The sequence below is a fragment of the Glycine soja genome, chromosome 10 (assembly GCF_004193775.1).
Source record: "Glycine soja cultivar W05 chromosome 10, ASM419377v2, whole genome shotgun sequence".
Lineage (NCBI taxonomy): Eukaryota > Viridiplantae > Streptophyta > Magnoliopsida > Fabales > Fabaceae > Glycine > Glycine soja.
This window is the reverse complement of record NC_041011.1, coordinates 29,782,202-29,792,947: the sequence shown is the minus strand read 5'-3', so window position 1 is coordinate 29,792,947 and position 10,746 is coordinate 29,782,202. Positions and strand designations below refer to the sequence as shown.

Here is a 10,746-nt window from a genome sequence, read left to right as displayed (position 1 = left end):
CAAAAGCTTTGATATTGGTAAGTAAATGCTCAAAACTTCTATTATATTTCCTGTTTCTGAAGTACGTTTTTTCTCACTAACATCTCTTTTTATAACATTAATCTCTTTAATCCTCTCATTTGTACTAATTACTTTATCTTACATTTTTCTTCCTTTTCTTCTCATCTCCTTTTCTATTAAAAAGTTGCCCCGATTTAGTTATATAATGCAATTTCTCTTTTCATTTTACCAAAACTTTATATAAGATATTTTATTTGTTTCACCAGGACATATTTGCTGCTGGAACTGATACTTCAGCATCAACACTAGAGTGGGCTATGGCAGAAATGATGAGAAATCCAAGAGTGAGGAGAAAGCACAAGCTGAATTGAGACAAGCTTTTCGAGAAAAGGAAAATAATTCATGAAAGTGATCTAGAGCAACTTACTTATTTGAAGTTGGTGATCAAAGAGACATTCAGGGTACACCCACCTACTCCTTTATTGCTCCCTAGAGAATGCTCTCAACCAACCATCATTGATGGCTATGAAATACCTGCCAAAACTAAAGTCATGGTAAATGCATACGCAATTTGTAAGGATTCCCAATATTGGATTGATGCTGATAGGTTTGTCCCTGAAAGGTTCGAGGTAGTTCTATCGATTTCAAAGGGAATAACTTAACTATCTCCCTTTTGGGGGAGGACGAAGAATATGCCCAGGCATGACATTGGGTTTAGCTAGCATTATGCTTCCACTAGCTCTACTACTGTATCACTTCAACTGGGAACTCCAAACAGATGAAACCTGAGGAAATGAATATGGATGAACACTTCGGATTGGCTATTGGGAGGAAAAATGAATTGCATTGATTCCCAATGTTAATTTATGATCATTGAGTACACGATTGACGTATCCATGTTTATTAAACTCACTTTCAAGAATCCTATTTAATTTAATTGTTAAGGAAAAAAAGCGTATTTATTATTATTATTATTGGATTTTTATTTATATAATTATACATTTTTCTTACTTTTCTGTACATACACATCTTCTTGATAAGATGACTTTAGGCTGCTAAGATGGTCTAGTATTGTTAAATCTTTTTGTCTATGTATTAAATTGTTCTTAATTACAAATAGAGTGATTTCATATTTATTTGATTGAGTTAGTTTAAAGTAGTCTCCCCCTTTTATATGGTGGATTGAGTTAGTTTAAAGTAGTTTCCCCCTTCATATATGTAATGAATTACTTGAACTAAGAATGAGACCATACAAGTTTATATGTTTAAGTTAGTAAGGCTTTAAGTAAAGTTATGAAATAACACAATAACAAGTAAAGAAAATGCATGTTTGGAATAGAGAACTTCTTAGTATCTATAGATGTGAAGCAATCATTTTAAGGTCTGAGATGTTAGAATTTTCTTTGTTTGACCTTCTACTGATGGGTGTATTTTGTTTATTTCAAATATGGGTTGAATATACAACCTATATGTTTTTCCTCTGAGCTCAATGTTTAATTGAGTGATACAATTTGGGCTTAGGGAATTACCATGAATGTACAACCTAATATGTATTCATATGCATAATATCCATGATGGTTGGGTAATAGGTTACCTGTCTATTTAAAGAAAGGTAGGATCTCCACATGAGTAATGTCCTCTTTGTCGACTCAAATAAGAGAAAAGATCAAATGAAAGTTCCTTTTCTTGACGTATACACTTGTGTACGAGCTTCCGTGACATCAAGTAATTGTTACTGTATATAAAGGATATCCTCAAGAGGTATTAAATTTATTTAAACTCTTCTTTGATCAATGGTCATGGAATGAGTAGGAATCGTGTTCTCATTAAAAAATAAGTATTAGACACATAACAACCTATTTGTTGCCTACAAAAGATATAGGACACTTAAAATTTTCATTGTACTATTGGTCCTCCAATATTGAAAATATCACCATTAATTTTTGTCTACTAAAGTTTAAATTGAACATGAAAATTAAATTTGAGCATGAATTATATATACACTTTCAACAATTTTTTATACTGATAAATAATGGGGAAACAAAAACCTTTGAGTGGTCCTAGTTTTTAGCATTTGAATACACCAGGACATGCACTTTGAATTTCAAACTTTGTTTCCTAACATAAAACTTACTTACAAGTTTCCTTATTAATATTAACTATCTTCCATTTTTTAATATTTGGGACCATATAATCTAGAACGTAACTTCTCATCATCTCATTCAACCTCTTAGGCTCTTAGCTATGGACATGATAGTTTGTCCTAATTTTTACTTCAACATGCTCGTTTGGACGTGGTGGTCATTTTGTGACAACAGTGCAAGTAGGAGATGCTGATTCTTTCCCTTTCTGCTTCAAGTGTTGGGTGTTGGCGGTTGAGGACTCGTGCTTGTGCGTCTCCCCAATTCTTATCGGAAAGTTTTTCGGATCCAACTCGAACCGATGGATCAGTGATAGTATTTCAAATTTTTGTTGTGATATTTTCCCCCACAAATGGCACCAATGTTCAATACCGACAATGGAAATATGGTTCTGAGGTTATGGCACGAGCTCTGTCTCAGTTGCGATGAGTGGAGGAAGAATCTCTAGATCTCCCCTATATCTACATCTCATTCTAGTTGAGAGTGAAGTTAGAATCTAGTTGTGTCCTTTGAATTGAGGGCATTTATGAGGCTGATATGATGGGGAAATCCATTGAGGACACGTGTTCACACTACTAGAAAATAAGCTTTTAACATTGGTTATTTAGGACTTTCAACATCAGTTATTAACCGATGATGAAAGTATTATCGTTAACATCGGTTTTGTTGAAAACTGATGTTAACGTAAAATTACAACATCGGTTTTTTAAATAACCGATGTTGTTAGTATTCGTCAACATCGGTTTTTTAAAATACCGATGTTAACTAAAACTGATGTTAACGTTGGTAGTTAACATCGGTTTTTTAATAAACCAGTGTTGTTAGTGTAGGTTAACATCGGTTTTTTAAAAAACTGATGTTGTTAGTGGATGTTAACATCATTTTTTTTAAAACCGATGTTGCTTTTAGGAATTTTTTTAATATACTGTCTGCTTTTTCAATAAACCCAAAAATTAAGCTGCAAATTTTAAATTAGATCACACAACACAACATATATAATTTTCATTCTATTTTGAAACAGTTTTTACCAGAAAAATTCCATGAGAAATTTATTAATAACTATGAATTAAAAGAATAATTAATGTTTAGGAGACATGAATTTTAAAAAATGTAAAGCAAGTAAACTACAATTACGAAATTGTCTAAACATCCTAAGTTTCATTTCTAACTTTCAAATAATACTTTGCCCACTGGATGCAAAGCGCCTTCAATCTCTCAGGTTCCAATGGTCTGACATCATTGAAATACTGCATGATATAATAAAACATAATTTAAGAAAATGAAATTTGTTAGAATTAAACAATTACCGTTTCCCAATTATTCTTGAAACTTCCTTAGATTATAGTTGACATCCAGTGCATGACGTAATACCCACACTCGGTGCTTCCTTTTTGTCTATTACACTAAAAACATTATGAAATTTAGATATTCAATGTTAAGTACAAATTAGTCTACACAGTACTAAAATATAAGTAGAAGCATTGTTTAAATGACTTACTTTAACAACAATCCACCTAGCACCAGCCTTGGATTTACTTTGTGGAGTATCGTCAAGTCCTTCAAAGCACTGTTGAATACAAACATGGATGCTTATTATACAATTAAAATATTGATGTTTCCGACTAATACTAATGCAAATGTATTGAAAAAAAATACTGACCTGTTAATTATTCCTTTGAGGTAGTTGTCTGGCCTAGTATGCAATGAACAAAACCAGATGACAACATTTTCCTTAGGCAAAATGACGACCATTTGCCAATGTGCACTGCAGTGGAGACCAATATAGGTTATTATACTATTATACATTATTTAAACTCATTTGTTCAGTTTAACTTAGCCATTCAGGTAGGCTCCTAGGTACACTTCCTGTTTTGAATTATGCATCCAGTTCTTAATGTAACTTTCTGATTCAAATTTCAATTGCTCGGATCTCTGGATGGACTATGGCTTGAAAGGATAACATTAGCCGTTGAGTCACTTTTTCAGTGATCGACTCCTCCAACTGGTCCCTAATTTGTTGCATCAGCTGCTCCAGGTCTTCGGGAGCCATGGAGGAAGACATACGGGAGGTCCTTGGAGCCAGTCCAAAGTATTTCTTGATCGTGACACCAACACCTACACGACTACGGTGTTCTGGTCGCCCAATGGCAACGAAGAAACCGTATGACGCCTGCTCCTCCAACGATTCCTGCAAAGAACACATTTATTGGTTTAATCAATCACATAATAAACATAAATAATTGCAATTAATAATTGAAAGTGACTTACAATCTTCTCAGCAATTTCCTTTGCTGCCTCAGACGTCATTTGCCCAGTTTTCTTTGTGCGGGCCATCTTCCATTTCATGTGTTGTCTGATGGGAGATGGAGGATCAATCACGGTGTCAGTGCTTTCGGATTGAGCAACTTCCTCTAGTTTTTTCTTTCTCTTCTCATCCATCAACTTGTTTTCTGAATATTCATAACCCTCACGAGACAACACGTGAGGGGCAATGTTATGTTTCTGGTTGGCTTGTGCCTTCTTGCGCATATCCTTTAGAAATTAAATATTATTGAAAGTAATCATTACAATGTATAACAATAATTCAATTTACAGTTTAAAACAATGAAAATCACAAACTTAACTCCCAGGAAGGGTTTCCTTGCTAATGTTGTACTTTTCGCATACAGTGTCGTCGACACTTTCCTTGTCGGCTGCAAATGCCCATTTCGATGTCAAATCATACTTGAATTGTCTCCACTGCTCCCCCATATTCTGAAGTATTTTCTTTTTTGTCCTCAGATCCGATGCTTCAGGGATATCAAATTCAGTCTGACAAACAAAAAATTACATTCTATTGTTACTAAATTACAATTTTGATTATCAATGAATAAAATGAAAGATTTAACTAAAATACCTGAATATCGTCCCATATCAAATCCTTCTGAGCAATGTTAACTCATTGGCAAGTGTACCAAATGTGTCACAAGTAGTAAAGTACTCAGAAGTCCGAGTGTCGAATCCACAGAGACTTTGTTTGTACTTAGATTAATGCAAATCCAATTTACAAGCAATAGATAATAAATTTAAAATAAAAGATAATAGAAGATAAACTACTGGAATTAAATTTTTGAAATTTAAATGCACAGAAGCATAAAAAGAAAAGAAATAAAACAACTATCCTAAAAAAATCAGATTGCAACTAACTAAAAGGGAGATAAGAAATCCTGGGTTTCCTCCCAATAAGCGTATTTTTAACGTCATTAGCTTGACGAGTCAAATGCCTTCAAGGTGGCATGAAGGTCACAAAGAACACATATTCCTTGTATTTTTGCCTCCTAGCTAGAGACTCCATGAAAGTCATGTATTCTGGAAGCACATTCCATATCATTGCAAGAGAAGTGCTAGTGATCAAGGAAAGAATAACACTTAAGGCTTTCTCATGTTCTCCATGTCTTTCTTCCTTGACAATCAGTTGATGAGGATGAGTATTGACTTGGAGAATACTTTCTTGTTGAATTTCTACTTGTGAGTACTTCTCCCATTGTTGTGCTTTCTCTTCACTTTTATCTTCATCTTTTTCTTTTGAATCATGCTTTCGTACAGGGCTTTCCTCTTGAGCTTCAACCTTTATAAAGTTTTCTTCTCTTCTGGCCATAAATTTAGTCACTTCTTCTGCTAGCTTACCAACTTGAATTTCTAAACTTTTAAATGCTTGTTGAGTATATTCAGTGACTTCCTTGAATTGCATCAATAAATTATCCAGATTAGAAGTTCTTTCTTCTTCATATTGATTGTAGGGTTGTAACTCTTGCTCCCATTGATAATTTTCCATGGAGTAGCTCTTTCCAACCTGAATTTCCTGATTTTGCATTGAGTTTTGATTGGCAGTAGAGCTAGGATGGTATGCCGTGAATTTCGTGAACACACTTTCAAGATTAGGTAGTTCTTTTCTTTCTTGCACCTGCAAATGCAATTTTTCAAAAGAACCATTGAGGAGTTATACTCCAACCTCCTTAACTTACAGAACCGAACACATACCTTTTGGGATACTTTCGATGATGTGTTCCAATCTCTACATGTTAAGCTTTCCACATTGAATTCAGCACCTAATGTCATATTAGATAGGAATTGGGTATCTTAACATAAGAGATTTCAGATGGACTTTAATCCTAATCCCACAGCCGATCTTTTCACGAGATCTCTACTTAACCCTTTGGTTAAATGATCGGCCAAATTATGTTGAGTTCTCACAAACTCCACTGATATCACACCATGCATGATTAACTCCCGAACCATGTTGTGTCTAACACCCAAGTGTCTAGACTTCCCATTATACACTTGACTATATGCCTTAGCCAAAGTAGCCTGACTATCGCACCTGATAGACATGGGAGGTATAGGTTTGGGCCACAATGGAATCTCATAGATCAAATTTCTTAGCCACTCAGCTTCTTTACCAGCTGCTGCTAAAGCTACAAATTCAGATTCCATTGTTGAATTTGTAATGCAGGTCTGTTTCTTGGATGCCCAAGAGATAGCACCTCCTCCAAGGAGGAATACCTAACCACTTGTGGATGAATAATCTTCCATATTGGTTATCCAACTTGCATCAGAGTAACCTTCAATAACCGAAGGAAATCCAGTATATGTCAAACCATAGTCAATGGTTCCCTTTAAGTACTTGAATACTCTATTCATAGCTTGCCAATGATGAGAACTGGGATTACTTGTAAACCTACTAAGTTTAGCAACAACATAAGCTATATCAGGCCTAGTACTAATCATTGCATACATGAGTGATCCTATCGCCCTTGAGTATTCAAGTTGAGACACTACTACACCTTTATTAGGTAATAGCTTCAGGTTAGGATCAATGGGAGTACTTACCGGAGAACAATCTTTAAAATTAAATTTCTCCAATATCTTCTCAATATAATGTGATTGAGAGATGGAAATACCATTGTTTCCACGTTTGATCTTTATTCCTAAGATCACATCCGCCTCCCCCATATCTTTCATATCAAACTTAGAAGACAAAAATGCCTTAGTTTCATCAACTTGATCTTGGTCGGTACCAAAGATCAACATGTCGTCTACATACAGACAAATGATAACTCCTTTGCCATGAGTATCAAACTTGCTGTATAGACATTTATCTGCTTGGTTTAGAACAAAACCACTAGACAACACAACCTCATCAAATTTTTGATGTCATTGCTTAGGCGCTTGTTTCAAGCCATAAAGAGATTTCATCAGTTTACACACCTTATTTTCATTTCCTGGCATAACAAACCCTTCAGGTTGTTTCATGTATATCTCTTCATCCAATTCACCATTTAAGAATGCAGTTTTCACATCCATTTGGTGAATCACCAGATTGTGGATAGTAGCAAGTGCTAACAACAGTCTAATAGTGGATATCCTAGCAATAGGAGCATATGTATCGAAAAAATCAATACCCTCCTTTTGCCTAAAGCCTTGGATAACCAATCTGGCTTTGTACTTGTCAACAGTACCATCCACTTTCATCTTTCTCCTAAAGATCATCTTACATCCTAATGGCTTACATCCAGGAGGTAAGTCAACCAATTTCCAGGTATTATTTTGCATGATGGAATCCATCTCACTTTGGATTGCTTCTTTCCAGAATACAACATCCCTTGAAGCCATTGCTTCACTAAAAGTCTTTGGGTCTTCCTCAACATTAAGGCAATATTGATATTGAAATTCAATATCATTCCTTGACCCTTCAACCAAATAGAGTTGAAAGTCATCACCAAATGACTTAGCCTTTCTTACTCTCGTACTCTTTCTAGTTTCAGTACTAGTTGAAGGTATATCCTCAATATTAACTGAGACTTTCGACATGGAATTCATGTCCTTTGGCCTAGGTATAGATGTAAACCTTTGTTCATCAAAGATAGCATCCCGTGACTCTATAACCGAGTTCACAGCAACAGAATCATTAGATTCTAGCACATAGAATCTATATGCTTTAGAATGTTCAGCATATCCAATAAATATGCAATCTATACCTCTTTCACCTATGGTTTTCCTTTTAGGTTCTATAAGCCTGACTACAGCCCTACATCCCCAAATTTTGAGATAACTCAAATTTGGTGTCTTTTTGTGCCAAAGTTCATATGGGGTAACCTTATTCCTTTTATTAGGAATTCGGTTCAACAAGTAACAGGCTGTCAGCATAGCCTCACCCCAAAATCCTTCACTTAAACCCGAATAGGATAACATGGAATTCACCATTTCTTTCAAGGTTCTATTCTTCCTTTCGACTACACCATTCTGTTGTGGTGTATAGGGAGCTGTAGTTTGATGTATTATTCCAATAGATTGAAAATAAACCGGATCATAATACTCACCTCCCCTATCCGTACGAAGAGTTTTGATTAGCCCATTTTGATGAAGTTCTACCTCTTTCTTATAAATTTTAAATTTATCAAGAGCTTCATCTTTTGTATTTAATAAATATACATAACAATACCTTGATGCATCATCAATAAAAGTAACAAGATATTTTTTATGACCTAATGATGGAGTAGCATGCAAATCACACAAATCACTATGAATAAGGTCTAAGACTTTAGTCTCACTTTTAACATCCTTAAAAGGTTTCCTAGTGATCTTGGTCAACATGCAAGTTTTGCATTTTTCAATGTTCATATCAAAAGGAGGAATCATACTTATTTTTGACATATCTTTTAATCTTTTGTAATGAACATGTCCTAATCTAGCATGCCAAATTTCTGATTTTGTCATATTAGTTATAGAACTACACGAGGTCATACAAACAAATTCATGAACAAAAGGAACATCAATGTTTAATTTAAACATTCCATTACAACGATAACCAAATCCAACAAACGAACCATGTCTTGACAAGATGTACTTGTCACTTTCAAGTACTTGCTTGAAACCACAATTATTTAAAACCATACCAGACAATAAGTTCTTACGAATACCAGGTACAAATAAGACATTATCCAAATACAAACTTTTTCCGGAAGTAAAAACTAAATTCACACAACCTAATCCTAGGATTGGTTTAGTTGCAACATTGCCCATCTTCACGATAGAGCCATCATCGATTGGTCTAAATTCCTTGAACCAACGACAATCTTTGCACACATGGCTTGTTGCTCCCGAATCAAACCACCAAGCAACATCATCATCCTGCACATAGAATGCATCAGATATTAGTGATACATAATTTGAATTCGTATTCGAATTAAAATTATTCACTACAATCTGACCTTGTTGCTTTTCAGGATCATTAGACCCACTTGGACCAACCTTGTTCTTTCCTTTGAACACCCGACAATCCCTCTTTAAATGACCAGGTTTCCCACACTTCCAACATGACAATTTTGTCTGTTTGTTTGGACCTTTGTTCTTATTTCCTTGAAATTTTCGTTTGTTACCTTTAGCATTGTAATTTTGCTTAACTGTTCCACTTTCCTCTACCATATTAACGGAAGAGGAACCTGCTACGTTTTTATCATTGACTTTGTCAATTTCCTGAGCCCTCAGCGACTCCTCAATCATGAAATGACTACCGAGTTGAACCAGAGTCAACTCTTCCTTCTTATGTTTCAAGGTATGCTTGAAGTCTTTCCAAGAAGAAGGCAGTTTATCAATTATAGATGAAACTGCAATGGATTCATCCATTTTCAAATCATGTTGAGTAAACTGACCCAAAATCCGCAGTAGTTCATTATATTGTTCCATAACAGGCCTCGAATCAATCATTTTGTAATTAAAGAAATTACTAACTAAGAATTTGTTACTTGAGGCATCTTCTGCCATATACTTGGATTCAAGAGAGTCCCATAATTCCTTAGCAGACTCAACATTTTGATAAATATCAAAGAGAGAGTCAGACATACCGTTCAGAATGTGTCCACGACAAATGTAATCATCGTTCTCCCATTTCGAACGCTTCCTTGTTTGATCCAGAGTTTCGTCTTCCATATACATCGGCATCGGTGTACTCAGCACATACATCACATTCAATGTTGTCAAGAGAAAGTGCATCTTCTTCTGCCATCTTCTGAAATCCTGCCCTTCAAACTTGTCCAACTTCGCAAACTTGCTTGTCATCTTCGAACTATCGTTCGTCATCTCGAAAGATTTGATTCAATCTTTTGTTGGTTAATTTGAAAATTGAGATGATACTGGATAAATCTGAAGTCATGTATAACACTTTCAGATTGAATCAAATTTCGGGGTTCAACCAAAATTGTTCAATCGGATAAAATCAGAAGATTATAATTCAAGAGTTTTGTTTTGGTCTTGTATGTTTTGTCACCCGTTATGCTTTCTGAACCAGAATGATTATTTATGATCAAAGATGGTTTTTGGTGGTTGATGGAAGTTATTTCTTTTTAAAAATTGTCGTTGATGGAAGTTTTAGTAACTTCCATGTAACTTCCAACCGTTGATGGAAGTTTTAGTAACTTCCAAAATTTGCCTAGACCGAACATCTCGTTATTACATTAAAACAAGCGTGCACTTTTATTTTAACATAATAAAGAGATCAATTACACTAAAATGTCCAACAGAAAGCACTATGTAAATTATTGCTTGCTATGCAATAATTTATTGTCAG

General features: G+C 34.9%; 1 pseudogene; it reads left to right on the top strand.

Annotated features, from left to right (window-relative positions):
• The window catches only part of LOC114371609, a 131,379-nt pseudogene extending 130,529 nt beyond the window's left edge, over positions 1-850 (top strand).
• The last annotated feature ends 9,896 nt before the right edge of the window (positions 851-10,746 follow it).